The 18,147-nt window shown below is 33.6% G+C and overlaps 1 pseudogene; it reads left to right on the top strand.

The window, feature by feature from the left end:
* The first annotated feature begins 5,141 nt into the window (after positions 1-5,141).
* Positions 5,142-5,251, top strand: LOC147827024 (U2 spliceosomal RNA; annotated as a pseudogene).
* Positions 5,252-18,147: the final 12,896 nt, after the last annotated feature.

The raw sequence follows: 18,147 nt of genomic DNA, 5'->3' as shown, positions 1-18,147 counted from the left end.
TAAAGAGACAACCTACAAAGTGGGGAAAAATTTTCACCTGTTCTTCCTCAGACAAAGGTCTACTATCTAGAATCTAGAAAGAAGTTAAAAAATCAGGCAGCCCAAATTGAAAAACCCAATCCAAAAATGGAAATCTGAACTGAACAGACATTTCTCAGAATAAGAGGTAGAAATAACTAATAAACACATGAAAAAATGTTCAACATCACTGGTCATTCCAGAAATGAAAATGAAAACCATGCTGAGATTCCACCTCACTCCAGAAAGAATGGCTGCTATCATGAATTCAACCAATAACAAATGCTGGTGGGGCTGTGGGGAAAAAGGAACCATTCTTCATTGTTGGTGGGAGGGTAAACTGGTGCAACCACTGTGGAAATCAGTATCGAGTTACCTCAGAGAACTAGGACTGGAAGTCCCATTTGACACACCTATTCCCCTGCTGGGTATCTTCCCCAAAGAATTAAAAGAATCCTCCCACAGTGATATATGTGCACCCATGTTCACAACAGCACAGTTTTTAATAGTTAAAACTTGGAAACAGCCCAAATGCCCATCAACTGGAGATTGGATAAAGAAAATTTGTTTTTTTTACTTAAAATAGAGTAATATATATGTATACATACATACATATATATATATATATATATATATATATATATATATATGTATATGACATAGAGAAAGAGAAAGGGAATTGAAAAGAGGTTTTATATGTAGCTGGACTTGGTGGGTGATGGTCTCCATTTTGAGGAAGTTGGTAGAAAGATGAATGTAGCTTGCCATGTATATGAATCAACTATTTAAATATTTCAGGCTAAAAGTAGAAGTTTCTAGACACCCACTGAAAACAATTATACTTTCAGTGACAATTTTATTTTTTATGTCATATTTCTCTTATTTGTATGATATAATGTGCCCCTTACCCCCAATCAAAGAGCAGAAACTCTCTACTATCAACTTTGGAATTCCTAGCCATATGAAAGACATTCCTCGAAATCTGCATAGAGAGCTTTAGTAGAGCTTATCTAGTGGTAATCATCCAGTGCTCATCTGTTCATGTCAATGCAATAGCTATTCCACAGAACAAGTAAAACAAAATGGACCTTTTGCTCACCACAATGCTAAGGAACACTAGCATCCTAAACACAGCAGCCAATACATCTCCAGTATGCTTATTTCTATGTGAAAGTCAAATTTTAAAAGTGCTATCTTTCATGTTACCCAACTCATCTATTTTTAGCAAGTCTTATTTTATTTTTCTTTCACAAAACTTTTGTATCTCAACCCCACAATGTATTCTTACAGTGTTATTTTCCTTAAATAATATTTTCATCCATTCACATACTGTGAGACATAGATATTTCTTTATTTTGAAAATAAACATAGTTTTGTCATAGTTTTCTTGTCATTTTCTGGCATTTTTTCCTGACATCACATATAAACACATAGCTATGGTTCACTGGTTGTCTTTTAAGGAAAGAGGAATCAAAACTAAAACATGAGCCATATAAATTTGCAAACATAATGTTTTTAAAAACCTCTATAGCTAACTCCTTCTTTTGTATTACATGCAGTAGCTCTTGTTTTGAAATGATTTTAATTTCAGAAGAGACTTAATTTATAAAATCAAATTTTAATTTAGAGAGAAACAGACATAGAGAAGACAACTTTTAATATAATGACTACTGTAAACTGAAGAGTTGATCCAGTTATCATTGTTTTTAAACCATATTTGATTCAACAATAAGATTATGGTATTAGCAAAATTGTCCAAGAACCAATTATAAGATTCAACAGTTAAATGCTACAATTATAAGGGAATTAACTGTTGAAAGATGTGTTAATGTTTAACACCAAATTCATAGGGCCATTACTAACTTCTGAAGAAAGGTCAGCATATTTAGCTAAATCTGAAATCTAAAATGGTGCTACATGTTGGTTTCCCTAAGAAGCAGATTTTGAGATGGAGATATGCATCAAGGAAATACATGTGGTGAGCTTTCAGAATCAACACCTATAGAAAAAGTAGCGAAGGCAATATAGGGTGAAGTTAAAATGCAATGTAATCACAGTTAATGCCTCAGCTGAACATATCTGGCACCTAGAATTGGGAAAACCATAGAAACCAAAAGGGTATTTTGCCAGGTATAATTGTATTGAAAGTCTTTATCTATTACAGCATTCAAATAGTATTTAGGATTGGCATCATTGATCCAGGTCCCTTGAACATTGTAATTTCCCCTGGATTACAATTTGTAATCTACTTGCATGGTGGTTCTGAAAGTCACAGGAAACTTTACTCTCTGCTTAAAATAGTGGCTCAGTAACATTGTTGTTGCAAAGGTTATTTCTCTATGCTCAGCCAGATCCTGAAAGTGCTTACCTCTATTTTTTCCTTACACCACAAACTAGATCCATTGCTAGTGATTCAAGTTTTATTCTCATATCTCTCATGATTTTCCCTTTTCTTCACCCTGTTACTCTTTCCTAATTCAAGTCCTTTATGGGGAGAGGGGCTGGGTTACTGAAATAATCTCCTAACTGGTTTCTCAGACTTGACTCTTGCCCTCTTTGTTTTGTTCTCCACTCAGCAGTCCAGGTAATCAATTAAAATAGCAGACATGCTTATGTAATTTTTTTCAAATCCTTTAATGGCTTCCTTAACCTTGAGGGTAAAGTCCAACATCATTAATAAGCTTACAGTTCCTACCAGATCTGGCACCTGCAAATGTGTCTAGTCTCATTTTACAGGTCTTGCATTCCCTTGCTACTTGTTCAGGTATTTTTATTCATCATGCTTTCTCCCACCATATGCCTTTACCTGTTCAATTCTCCTGGCCAAAAGGCTTTCCCAGAGCATTAATACTCTGATACTGGATAATGACAGCTTTTGATTCAGAAACAGCGAAAAGAGATGAGGCTAATTGTTGCAACCATGTATAGTCCTGCACAGGCATAGCCTATGGGAGTTTGGGACAGGATTCACCCTAATTGGGACTTTGGTTGAAGGGAGTGAAGAGTTGATTAAGAATGTGACCAAAATTCTGCTCAAAGAGCAAAGAGGTCAGCAGGTTTTTATTGGTTTCTTAGTGTGGGTTAAGCCTGATCATTTTCATTGCCTAGGGTAATGATTTCAAAAGAGGTTTTCTCTTGTGATGTACTTGGACCACTGGCTGGTCATGGTCAACTCATCCTAGAAGCTGTTGAATTTTCCTGTATCTAGTACCTTCATCCTGAGTAAAAAAATTCTGCCTTGTAGTATTTAGAAGACTAACAGACAGTCAAATTCACTCAAGTTACTCTTTTGTTGTTTTCATAATCTTCCATATTTCCTGATCTTGGGATAGGATTGAAGCACTTTCAGTGTTTTAGTGCTAAATAAGCACAAGGGTAGGATACAAGTACATACTGGTTTCAAAGGTCAATAGACCAAGCCAATCTGCATCCTAGTCTTAGACAAAATATTTCTTAAATAATCAGCATGTGAACATGCAGAGCTCAGTGGAATCTGACTTAATGGTTGATACTAAAGGAGACAGACACAATATGAAGAGAGAGATGCCAAGCTTTTTATCCTACCTTAGTCATCCATCATCCATCCTTGAACCTATAGGTTCAAGTGAAGAGTCAGCGTCTTCAGGAAAGCAGACTTCAAGTCCCTGATAATTAACCTAGGCAACCATAATAATCTACAAATCTATCTCCAGCAAAAGGTAGTCAAAAACTAATAATGGGTAACCCAGAAATGTGACTTCAAAAAGTAGTGATTTGTGTTGGCCAAGAGTAATGAAGCTAAATGTCTTATTTAGGTTTTCTTCTTGGTAACAATTTCTCATTTTATGCAAATATTCTGCTTCTTTAGATTTTTATCGGGACCTCATAATGGATCCGTTGAAACAAGTCAGGATACAAAGGGTAATAATATTGGGCAGGGGATTTAGCTCAGTGGTTTGGCCACCTGCTGTGCAAGCACAAGGACCCGAGTTCAATCCCTGGTACTAATAAATAAATAAATAAATAAATAAATAAATAAAAATATCTTACTGCATGTAGGAGTTTCTTTTGTTGTCTCAGACTTCTGTCCCACAATGGTGGTTTTAACTGTTTCACATCCTTTTTTTTTTCCTCCATCCAAAGCTAATTTTACCTACATACATCTTTTGTGCATTGGTTTAAATATCTTTATATTTTTATCTGCTGTAGTTCTATTCATGCCTCATAAAAACTCATCACATCTGAGGAGTGAATGATCTACAGCATTACAGTGCCCTACTAGATTGAATGACTGTTTAGGAGATCAGCTTTTTCTTTGTTTCCCACCTAGGAAAGTACTTAGAAAGGAGTCCTTGATTGTATTCCTTTTAAAATTATTTTATTAGTACACATGTATAGTACAAAATGTTTACATTTATTGTGTAGTGTTGGTGCATGTAAACAGCACATCTTAATTCCTTTTTTCATCCATTTCCCTCCCCTCTCTACCCCTTCCATCTTTTGATCCCATTCCCTTTTTTCTACATGTTTTCAATATATAATGTTTGTATTCCTTATGTAGTGTTGGTACATCTACATAACAGATCCCAATTCCTTTTGTTTTCATCCTCTACCCTTCCTGTTCCTTCCCCATCCTCTATCTCTTGATCCTCCTCCCCTTTGAGAAAGATTTATCTTTCTACCTGCTATTATCTATTTTTTTATTTTGCTCTTTATCTTTACACTGAGTTTCTCATACAAAATATATAATGTGATATTTAAGCTTGTGGGTCTGATTTATTTCACTTAACATTATGGTATCGAGATGCATCTATTTTCCAATATATTTCTCAAATTTTTCTTTCTTTGCAAAGGCAGAATATTATTCCATTGTGTGTAAATACTACATTTTCTTAATCCATTCATTTTTGATGGGCCTATAGATCACATGAATGTTTCACTGTAATATGATGTCTTTAATTCTTTCAGAAAAATATTTAGAAGGGGAATAGATGGATCAAATGGAATTTCGACTTTGATTATTTGAGGAGTCTCTACACTGATTTCCACAGTGGTTGTAAGAGTTTATATTTCCATAAACATTATAGAAGAGTTCCTTATTCCCTGAAGCCTTGCAATGCATTTGTTATTATTTGATTTTTTTCATCACTTCTCGGCCTTTTGGCTAAGATCAAGTGTATTATTTGATTTTTCATGATAGCCATTCTTTCTGGGGTAAGATGAAATCTCAGTGTTGTTTTAATTTGCATTTTTCTAATGGCTAGTGATGTTGAGCATTTCTTCATGTATTTATTCATATTTATTTCTGTGAAGTGCCTATTCATTTAGCTTGCCCATTTTCTTGATGGGGTCTTATATTTCAGGATATCTGATTTTCTAAAGTTCTTTATGTATTCTGGATATTAGTCTCCTGTCTGAGAAATCATGAGCAAAGATTTTTTGACATTCTGCAGATTATCTTTTCACTCTGTTGATTGTTTCTTTTTAAATTTGATATGATCCCATTTGTTGATTCTTGGAATAATTTCCTGTACAACTGAAGTTCTATTCAGAAAGTCCTTGCCTATGCCCATGACTTTATGAGATTTACCTATTTTGTATTCTGGAAGGTTAAGAGTTTCTATTTCAATATTTAGTTTTTTGATCAATTTTGCTTGTAGTTTGGTACATGGTTAGAGATATGGGTCTAGATTCAATCTTCTCTGTGTGCATAGCCAGTTTTCCCAGCATCATTTATTAAAGAGGCTAAGTTTCCTTCAGTGTGTGTTTTTGTCTCCTTTGTCAAAGATCAAGTAGCTGAATGTACTTGAAGTGTTTACTGCATCCTCTATTTTCTGTTTCATAGATTCTCATGTCAGTTTTTGTGCCAGTAGCATGCTGTTTTTATCACTGAAGGTTTCTAATATAACTAGGTCTAGCATGATGATGCTTCCCACTTGGTGTTGTAACCCAGGATTGTTTTTGTGATTCTGGGTCCCTCTGATTCCATATGAACTTTAGTATTGCTTTCTACACCTCTGTGAAGAATGCTGTTGGAATTTTTATTGGAATTGCAGTAAATCTGAATATCAGTTTTTAAAATATACCTGTTTTGACTATACTGTATTGGTTGTGCCTATTCAGGAGCAAGGGATGTCATTCCATTTTCTGATGTCCTCTTCAATTTCCTTTTTCAGAATACTGTAGTTTTCACTGTAGAGATCTTTCACTTCTTTAGTTATGTTAATGTCTAAGTATTTCATTTTTTCATCGTATTGTGAATAGTACATTCTTCTTTAATTTCTTTCTCAGTGGATTCACTGTTAGTAGGCAGGAATGCTATTAAAGCTTGTGTGATAATTTTTTGTATCCTGTTACATTACTGAATTTTATTTTTAATTCTGAGAGTTATTTGGTGAACTTTTTGGAATCTTCTATGTAGAGGATTATGTCATCTACAAATAATGGTAACTTTTACTGCTTCCTTTCCTATACACATTTCTTTTATCTCATTTTTCTTGCCTAATTGCCCTTGCTAATCTTTCAAGTACTAGGTTGAACAGGAAGAGTTACAGGGGGCATCCTTGTCTTGTTCCTGATATTTTTTTCCATTTAATATGAAGTTGGCAGTAGGTATGTTATAATGGTTTTATCAGATTAAAATAAAGTCTTTCTATACCTATTTTCTTCAGTGTTTTACCCTGAAAGTATGTTGGATTTTGTCAAAGGCTTTTATTGCATCTAGGGGGATGATTGTGTGATTTTTTGTCCTTTTCTGTTTATGTGATGTATTACATTTATTGATTTATGTATGTTGAATCATCCTTGAATCCCTTGGATGAATCCTTTTTAGTCATCATGTATGATTTTTTTTGATGATTCTTTTTTTTTTGTATTTAAATTCATTGTAAAGATTGGTCCATAGTTATCTTTTTTGTTGGATTTTTGTTGGGTTTTGGAATCAGGATAACAACAGCTTCCAGAAATGACTTTGGAAGTACTCCTTCTCTTTTGATTTCATTAAAAATTTGTAGAGTATCAATGTTAGAAGTTCACTGAAGTTTTTCAGAATTCAGCAGGGAACTGATCTGGTGCTTGGCTTTACTTAATAGGTAGGTTATTTACTACTGCTTCAATTTCATTGCCTTTTATTGAATTATTCAGAGATTTTAAAGCTTGATTTAATTTTGGTAATACTTATGTGTTTAGGAATCTATCCATTTATTCTGAATTCTCCAATTTACTGGCACTCAGATTTGTAATGTACTTGTTAAATTTTTTTGCCAATGTTAGTTGTGATTTTACCTGTTTCATTTTTAATTACATTGATTTGGGCCCCCCTCCCCCTCTCCTCTCTCTCTAGATTGGCCAATGATTTGTGTATTTTTATTTATTTATTTTTTGAAGGATCATCTCTTAAGATTCTCTAATTCTTTGTATTTTGGTCTCAAATTAATTGATTTCTGCTCTGCTCTTTGTAATTCTCTTCCTTGTCCTGTCTTTAGGTTTCTTTAGGTTTGGATGGTTCTTGTTTTTCTTGGACCTTCAGCTGCATCATTAGATAATTTACTTGGGCTCACTCTGGTTTTTAATGTGGGCCTTCACATGTATGAATTTCTCTTTTAGGAATGTTTCATTGTGTTCCTTAAGTTTTGTTATATTTTAATGACCTTATCATTTAGTTTTAGAATGTATCTTATTTCTTCCATAATTTCTTCAGTAATCCATTGTTTGGTGTTTTGTTTAGTTCCCATGTATTTGTATAATATCTATATTTTCCTTTGGTGTTAATTTCTAATTTCATTGTACTATGATCTGAAAATATCCATGATATAATTTCAGTTATTTTAGAGGTTCCATTTTACCCAGCCATTCCCTTTCTTGGTATCTTCCCAAAAGAATTAAAAGCATCCTACCACAGTGATATACACACACCCATGTATATAGTGGCACAGTTCATAATAGCTAAATCTTGGAAACAGCCCAAATGCCCATCAACTGATGAATGGATTAAGAAGTGGGGGTTTTAATATAAAATGGAGTACTACTCAGCCATAAAGAAAGACAAACAAGGCATTTATAGCTAAGTGGATACACCTTTAGATCACACTCTTATAAGTAAATCAAACACATGTGGAAATACTACATTGTTTCTTTAGTGTGAGAAACTGAAAATGTAAGTGAGGATCAAATATATAATAGATATTGGGAAATAGGAAGAAAATGTTCAAATGGGTAGGGAAACTAGGGAAAGGGGTAAGAGAAAGGAAAGAAGGGAAAGGGAAAAATGAGAAAAGAAGGGGAAAATGGAAACAAAGCTTTTGTAAATAAGGAGGGGAAGAAAGGTTGAAAGGAGGGTAAGGAATGGGAAAAAATAACCATCATGATATATCATCTACAGGTACAAATTCCCTATGATGAATATGATCATTACAAACACCTAAAATGTATCAACAAACTTAAAAATTCAATTATTTTACATTTACTTAAGGTTGATCTATTAGCTAGTATGTGGTTTATTTTGGAGAAAGTGCCATGTGCAGCTGAAAAGAATGTGTATTCTGCTGTTGCATGGAAAACTGTGTATATCTATTAAGTCCACTTGTTCAAAGATTTTGTTCAAATCTGATATTTCCTCATCATTTTTTGTCTAGTTAATCTATTGACATACTGAGTTATTGTGGTCCCCCACTAAACTTATGTTTACCTTTATCTGGTCTTTTATGTCCAATAATACTTGTTTTATAAAGTTGGGTGCATTAGTTTTCAATGCATATGTTAATAATTTTTACCTTTTCTTGTGGGATTGTTCCCTTAACCAAAAGTGACTTTTTTCACATTTTCTGATTAGTTTTGGCTTGCAGTATATTTCATCTGAATATAAGATAGTTACATTTGTTTTGAGGTGGGGTTCTTTTGCATGGAATATTGTTTCTATCTTTTGATTTTTAGTCTATAAGATTTTGGGGGGGAAGTATTAAATGTTTTTCTTGTAGAAAGCATACCTTGGAATTTTACTTGTCGATCCATTATACCAGTCTATGTCTTTTGATTGGAGAATTGAGACCATTCACATTAACAGTTTCTACAGATAGATTTTGACATTTTTTTATTTATAAAATATAACGATATAAAAATATTCTATGCTGGTGAATATGCTACTTAACCATAACATTAAGAAGTCTGTGTATATGGATCCATCACCATATATTTTACCAATTTTTACTTTTGGATATTTGTTCCCCACTATTGCCTAATTACTAACATATTTTCAAAACAGCAATTCCAATTGCCTAATTTAAATCAATCTTTATTCTGATTTTGATAAATTAGTCACAGAAAAATAAACTAATTAAAAATAGTATTTTCAAATAGTAATTATTGATTCTATTTTGTTTTGTTTTTCTCTATTGCAAAATTGGGATGAATGTAGATGTGGGATGATTATCCCTGGATATCTGTAGTGGCTGAGTACCATGGCAGTTTGCCCCACAATTTTATGGGATAAATATTCCCTTCTGATATAGTACTTGATTTTCACCATACTTTATAAATATTTGATGTGAAAGAAGAGGATAATTTATATCAAAATAAGAAGTATGTTATAAGATATTTTTGAAAAAATAGTACAGTGTAATACTAGGTTCACTGTTGTACCAACTACCATTATGAACCAAGACAAACCTAAAATATAAGAATAAAATTTATGCCAAAGAATGAAATCATTGAATATAATAGTCACTAGTAGAATTCAGGACAATCTGAAATTGAATAATCTGAAATCAGTCAAGGGAATCCATTTGATTAATTATGAAAAGCCAAAGAAAAAGTGGCTAGAATTTTAAGACAGAATTCTATAGGTAGATATGGAGGCTTGTTGAACATTTGTTGATCTTACTCTTAGGATTAGTTTCGTGATTAATCCTAGCCAAGTCACTACTCTGTCCTTCCTTCAAGTATTTCCTGGTGTTGAAAATACCAAGCTCATTCTAGTTTTTCACTGAATATTTACAAATACTTTCACTAGAGGCCAGTCTACTGTTTCATTCATGTCCGGTCATGTAATAAAATGATGTTCTTCAGGTACCTAATTCTAGATTAAAAATATACTAAAATGGAAATTATTTATCAGAAGATGTGGGAGACAACCATGTTGATTATGCCCAATACATCTGTAACCAGTGCAGGTTGTAAAAAGTTAACCATGTAATTTTCTTGTTTTAAAAAGTGAGTCTGACTAAAGCCTGTGTGACTCATTAGGGCATTGTGGTTGGCGTGCAACTAGAAATTATCCCCCTACCAAGGACCACAACAGAGGCCTGAGAAATAGCCCATGAAGCTGTGGGCTCTGGCATTAGATGACACAACAGCCAAGGTCACAATGAGTCTTACCCAAATTCCATTCCCAGAATTAAAACCTTGTTAATTGAAAAGACAGACTAATAATTAACCAAGACCTATATCTGATCTGTTCTGTTCCTAATGTAAGAATGGTTTGTCCCTTCTTTTATAAGCCTTGCCTGTGTCAGCAACTTATCTTCAGCAACCACACATAGTCCCCTCACCCCAACTGAATGAATGATTGTGTCACAAATAAATACCAGTGGTTCTGACTCTTTCAGGGTCTTTGCTTGCTCAGCTCTGACCATCCCAGTTCCCCATTTCACTTTGATTCTTTCTCTAAGTCTTTCTTCTCACCTTGTATTTCAGCAATAGCACCAAGCAGGAGATTGGGATCTTTCGCAAAGGTCCTTGATAAGAAGATATCTGAATGCACTGATCTTTGATATATTCTATATTAATGATGGTGATAATAATAATATGCTTAAATAGTTTATTATCCCAAATACTTTAAAAAGTTTTCATGTTTAGCAATTTTGATTTAAAAAAGTATAATTCTGAGAAGATGAACTATTTTACACTCAGTTTATTGATGAGACGCTCAAAAGTACAGACGGATTAAGTAATTCAAGAAAGAACATTCAGCTAGAAATCAGCAGAAACTATACTTGACAGCAGACAGCTTAAACGCTAGGACAAACCCTTTTACTCTGCTGCCCCTAACTATGAGAACTTCTGTCTTCCAGATCATAAAACACAAAAAACTTGGCTTATAATACAATAGGCCAAAACTCTGGTCCTAAACCAAAATGTAAACTAAACACTAATCTTAATTCTTGTTCATAAATCTTGTCTAACAAATTTTCAACAACTGGTGGCATTTCCACTTCTAAGTATGATACCAACTCTCCGTTCCAACTCTTCTCATTTTGTGCAAATGCACCAAGTCTGTATATTCACATTTTAGCTTTCTCACAAATTAGTGATTTTAAATCTACTATCTTGGCCTTCATTCTATTTGTTTCTCTTCTTTTTTTCATTAAGTTTATTGGTACATTTTAGGTATACAGTACAGTTACATTCATCATTTGGATCTTGTAACTTTACATGATTTATCTTGGTTCTTATTTTTTCCCCATTCCCCTGCCCTTCCTTCACCCCCTCCACTCTTCCCTATTTACAAAGACTTTATTTCCATGTTTTTTCCTTTTCTCATATTTTTTCTTTTCCCTTCATTCCTTTCCCCTTCCCCTCCCACTTCCCCTACTCCTTTAGACCTTTTCTTCCTATTACACAATATCAATTATAGATTTTGATCCTTATTTACACTTTTAGTTTTTCACACCAGAGAAACTATTCAGTATATACACATGTGTGTCCTATTTATTTCACTTAAGTGTATGGCCTCAATGTGCATTAACTTAGCTATAAAAGTCTCTACTTTCTCATTCTTTATGGCTGAGTAGCACTGCATTTTATTAAAACAAAACCCCCCACATCTTTATTCAGTTGACAGGCAATTGGGCTGTTGACGGGCAACTGGGCTGTTTCCAAGTTTTAACTATTACAAATTCTGCCACTATAAACATGAGCATATATCACTGTGGTATGATTCTTTTAATTCTTTTGGAAAGACACCCAACAGAGGAATAGCTGGGTCAAATGGGATTTCTAATCCTAGTTCTTTGAGGTATCTCCATATTAATTTCCACTGTGGTTGCACCAGTCTGCACTCCCACCAACAATGGAGAAGGGTTCCTTTCTCCTCACACCCCTGCCAGCATTTGTTATTGGTTGATTTCTTGATAGCAGCCACTCTTTCTGGGGTGAGGTGGAATCTCAGTGTTGTTTTCATCTGCATCTCTCGAATGACCAGTGATGTTGAACATTTTTTCACGTTTATTGGCTGCTTTTACTTCTTTATCTAAAAAATGTCTGTTCATTTCAGATGCCCATTTTTGAATTGGGTCTTTATATTTGGGGGAGTCTGATTTATTTTAGTTCTTTATATATACTAGATAGTAGATCTTTGTCTGAGGAATAGCTGGTAAATTTTTTTCCCACACTGTAGGTTGTCTCTTAGCTTTGTTGGTGGTTTCTCTTACATTGCTGAGCTTTTTAAAAAGATGAGATCCCAGTTGTTGTTGTTTTAAAAGACGAGATCTCAGTTTTTGATTCTTTGTGCTACTTCCTGTGCTACTGAGGATTTGTTCATAAAGTCTTTTCCTATGCCAATGTCTTCAATAGTTCCACCTAACTTATCTTCCAGCAAGTTTAGTGTTTCGGTTTTAATATTTAGATCTTTAATCCACTTTGATTTTAGTTTAGTGCATGGTGAATAATAGAGGTCTAGTTTTAATCTTTGGCAGGATGAAATCCAGTTTTTCCAACACCATTTATTAAAGAGGGTATCTTTCCTCCAGTGAGGATTTGTTTCTCTTTATTCCTACAATTTACTAAACTATTGCTCATTCACCCCTGACTGTATATTTAGCTTCACCAAAACCACAAAGCAGGAAAAAAGTATGCAAATTTGCACAGTTGAAATGAAAGTCCAATGATTTCCTGAAGCTAAATATAATGTACTTTCATCACAAATGTTATGTCATGAATATGGAGCGGGATTAAAAATAATGACCACTGTCAGGACAACATTTGGGAGAATTGCATTCAAAGGTTTATATTAATTTTGTCACAATGTGCAAGTCAAGGAACCAAAATTAATTTGTAACATTGCTTTAAAATAGCATTCAGTGAAAATGACATGTGGTTGGATGGAATACAAACTTCAGGTCTACTATTAGGAAGACTTGACATAAAAGTAGTATGAATCAGAAAAAAAATTCAAAACAAGTTATTGCCTGTTTATGTGCTCAGTCATGAGATGGAAATTTAGCAAGTGTGGGAAATCCATGCAAGCATAGTGTGCTAAATAGTATAAGCTTACTATCCAGAAAAACTAAATTTAATAGCCTGCACCTTCTTTGATGCAAAACTTTAAGCAAGTCACAAAAATGCTCTATGTCTCAGTAGTCACAGAAAGATATTATTTATGGGTATTTATTATTTCACATATTATATAAATGAATATTTTTCATATCATAACAAGATGGCATGAATCTTTAAATCGGTGTGAAATGAATTTTCTCTCCTTTGGTCCTGAGACATATTCATAGAGTAAATCTTTATTTTAAAAAATTAAAATATTTTATATATTTGGGGCATCCTAACTACTTTTTATATTATCTAGTTGAAATAATATGACATGTTATAGAGCAAAAATATGTTTACATTTAAGGTAAAGACAGAGAAAAAACCATGGAACAATTTGAACAATGAATGATTAATGTAAAACATTAATTAAGAATAGAAGAATAACTACTAGGTAATAAAGAAAAATCTAACAAATATAGAAGCAGCAGCTTTAGGGAGACACTGCTATCTGTCAGGAGTGAGACAAGGTTCCAAAGAAGAAGCAAATTTTGGACAACCCCCTTCACACCACACACACAAACACACACACACACACACACACACACACACATTTCCCAAAGCTGAGATCTGGACCTCATTTTAGATAGTATGGCTATAACATCCAGGATAGCAGAGTGGTTTATAAGGTTCCACAGACTGAGATTTGCAGACAGAAAAATATTTACTGGAGTGTTGAAAATATTCATCTGGAATCTGCATTGGGTGGGCACTGTTGAACATACTAACACACTGGCTAGTACACAAATGTTCACCAGTAAGCCACCTGCAAGGCTGAGAAGGTGATCAGGTGTCAGATGTCTACAAGGATCAGAAATGAATGTAAAACTTGTATAAGCAATGCACACAAATTGCATTACCTCTGGGAGTGGAGAGAGAGGAATGATATCAAGAAGGATTCAACTGGTATTTTCATTTTATATGTAGTATTTTATTTCATAAACTGAGGAGATGATAGAGAGATAGATAGATGATAGATAGATATTCAGCCACAGCTTCTTTGACTTTTGTATGTATCTCAATCTTTATTAACATATTTTAATTAGAAAAAAATTTATTGACATATATAGTCATACTGATTTGGGTTATTGTGGATTTTTTAGAAGATCATAAAGACTATTAGGCTTCTTTCTTTACAATTTACAGCTTCTAAAATCAACTACTTGCAGGTTATGTACATTGAGAGACTAAATGACCTCACTTTATAATAGAAGAAATATTTTCATGTTATAAGTGAAAATAAAAATAAAGAAGTGAAACCCCCAATGGCCAGTGAACTAAGGAAGTGCTTCAGAAATTAGATTAGAAACTTGTATTTTGGGAATTAAACAGGATAGTAAGATCTCAATACTACAGTTGAAGAAATTCACTGACCCAGCATATTTTGCCATAGTTGTTTGTTGAAGAATTCTATGTGGCTCTTATAGGGTCTTAATTTAGGGTAGAGAGGACAGCAATTACAAATGCATCAAAAATTGTCATAAAAAATTTTTTTCATAAATAAATGTCCAAATGGAAGGAGAAGGAATGGAAATGCAATATTATTAGATAAGATGAAGGTTCTGGAAGGGTAGAGAAAATAACCATGTATACAATAACATATATTTTAGTTATAAAACATAAGTTTCAAAAAGTTTCTTCTTTAAGTATTATTTCAGACTTACGCTTTGCTTTAAAACGTCTGTGTTTAAAACCTCCATCACACTGGCAGATGTTTTTACTTCTCTGGGCTGCCAAAATATAATTAATGGCACTGATTTTGCATGTATCTTATTAACACTTTCAGCACCAGATATTTTCTCTGTGCATGTCAAACTCCCTTTGTGGATCCCTGAAGAATACAGGGATCTATTTTCAAAGTTAGAATCTCACTTTCTGAGATTAATTTGCATAAAATTCAAAACTATAAAGGAGAATGGTGTGAGAATAACATATTCTTTCATTTGTTTTTGTTTTTTGTTGAAACATAAATTCACACAGAAACACACACACTGCTTGATTTCTTTATGGTTTCTCAGTCCCTACTCTTAGGTGCAATACACCCTGTTTAATAAATTTAACAGTATCACTTATGCAGTAAAATTAATATTAAACAGGAGTTAGTCAATAGAACTAAAATAAAAGTAAGTATGCCCTGTTATAAAACATGGCATATATCATAGAAGACAGAGAATGAATTCCAGGGATTATTATTCTAGTTTTGTTACATCAAACTGAAAGAAGAAGTGGATAAAAGAAGAATGAAAATCTTGGAACAATTGCCTAATCACACATGGAAAGAAAAGGCCACCCACAAAGCCTACAGGACTGGATTCTTTTAGGAACAGAAACCAAGCCACTGAAGCAGCTCTCTTGGTTCCCTGCACTGCCTACCTGGACCTTATATGCAGCTTGCTGAGCAAGGAAAAAGGCATAATTTCCACATAGCGGGTGGCAGAAGTGTTGAGCTTGTTTTTAGTAAAATTAGGTCACTGATGTGTTATACTCATTGTATGCAATATTATCATATAACTTTTAAGCAAATTGAATTACACATATGATCCATCAACTCAATAGTTATGAAGCAGTGAAAGCTCATCTTATTCATTCTACTCATCACTTTTGAAGACATATATAGAGTTACTCAGCATTTAGAGAAAAGTTTGTATTTAGTAGTGATTTTTTTTTCCCATTAAGTTTATTGGTACATTTTCGGTATGAAATACAGTTACATTCATTATTGGGATCTTGTACCTTTACATGATGTACCTTGGTTCTTGTCTTTTCCCCATTCCCCTGCCCTTTCTTCACCCCCTCCACTCTTCCCTATTTGCAAAGACCTTGTTTCCGGTTTTTTTCCTCTTTTCATATTTTTTCCTTTCCCTTTTATCCCTTCCCCTACCCCTCCCAATTACCCTGTTCTTTTAGACCTTTTCTTCCTGTTACACAATATCAGTTATACATTTTTTAAATTACAATATTAAGATCTAGGAGACATTACCACAGATTTTACAGAATTTTAAAGGATATAGAAAGCATATTACAAAAATCTTTTTTGAAATAAATTTGACAACTTCTAAGAAGTATCTTGGAAGACATATTAAGGAAACTAACTTTGGAGGAAATAAAAAATTTGAATAGCACCTAGTAAAGAAAGTATATTCCTACCTTGAAAACCTACCTATATGACAACAGCAGGCTCATAAACATTTTAACTGATAAGTTATATCAAACAATTAAAGCAGAAAAAAGAAGAAATACTTCTCCCCTCATTTTAGGAACTCAATATTGTGCTAATCCTAAAACTGGATGAAGATAATAGAAGAAAAAGGTATGAACATAGATAGAAATTTGTTTTGCAAAACAAACTATTGGAAGTCAGATCTGGCAGGATGTAGAAAGTGGTTTTGTTATAAGGATGGCGGTGTTGGTTCAGCATTGGAAGATCCACTCCCACAAGTCATCATTTTAACAGAGGAAAGGAAAAAGCCATATGATTTTTGTCACTAGTTGGAGAAAAAGTATTGGACTAAATTCTACAGCTGCTCATGGTAAAAGCTATCAGGAGCCTGGAAGTGGAACAGAAACTTCTGAACAGATTAAAGACATGTACTCCATACTTCCAGCGAGAACGCCTTGTATAAATGGAGAAGACACAATGCTTTCTCCTTCAGGTGGGGAACAAGGGCAAATATGCTTACTCTTTATCTGTCCATTAAACTTTGAAACCTAGTACCCACCAAAATAGTCTGGCAATAAAATGACACAACTAGGATAGGATTGACACAGCAGAAGCAAAATCTTTATATGTAGATGAAATGATCATCTACAGAGAAAAGACTAAGAAATCTCTAGGAGCCCCTAGAACTTGTACTTGAATTTAGCAAGATTAGAAAACACAAGGTATATATAAAAATTCAGGTCTGTGCATACTTGCTCTAAATGAAGAATTGGATATTGAAATTTAAAAGTTATGTAGGAGTACAAAGGACCTAGAAAAATTAAAAACAAAAACAGTGTTGTAAGACATTTAATACCTAATTTTAAGACTTCTTCTAAAGCTACAGTAATCAAGGCAGTGATGGTGTAAGGAAAGACATGTAGATAATTTGAATAAAACAGAGAATCTAGAAATAGAACCACACATATGTGGTCCACTGAGTTTTGAAAGATTATTGAACATTAGCATTTTATAGAATATAAAGAGCCGAGGAAGAGATAGTGTTTTCAGCAAATGGCACTAGAACACCTGGTATCCGTATATAAAAAATTAACCTCAACCCTTTTTTTCCATACATGAAAATAACTTGAAGGGATCTATGAACCTAAATAAGAAAGCCTAGAAGTATAAAACGTTAAGAAGAAATTATAAGGGAAAATATTTATGAATTCAGGGTAGGCAAGAACTACCTAGGATACAAAAAACATGATGTATGAAAAAAAAATTGATAAATGGGATTCCATCAAAATTTAGAACTTTAAATGACATCATTAAAATGAAAAGTAGTCCTTCAACAGACCATATTTACAATACATATAACCTATGACCAGAAAATATAAATTCTTAGAGCTCATTAATAGACAACCCAATTAAAATGTAGATGTAAGAATATGATAAATAGCCAGTATAGCTACAAGGAATGGTGTGCAACTCTAGAATCAGAAAAATACTAATCAGTACAATAATAAGATTGAATTATACACTCATTAGGGAGATGAATTTAAAAGTTTTACAAGCCTTGCCATGACTTTTTCTTTTTGTTGGATTCTCCCCCTTTGAGTTTAATTTGTCACCCCCAATGGATTCATTCTGCTGGGATCCTGGGGTTGTGATCCTCATTGTCTTTTCCTAGGGTATTG

This window comes from Heterocephalus glaber, unplaced genomic scaffold (genome assembly GCF_053883595.1).
Source record: "Heterocephalus glaber isolate CG9 unplaced genomic scaffold, H.glaber_assembly_v1.0 deba00001457, whole genome shotgun sequence".
NCBI lineage: Eukaryota > Metazoa > Chordata > Mammalia > Rodentia > Bathyergidae > Heterocephalus > Heterocephalus glaber.
Note: the sequence above shows the minus strand (reverse complement) of the source record. Positions and strands in the feature narration are given on the sequence as shown.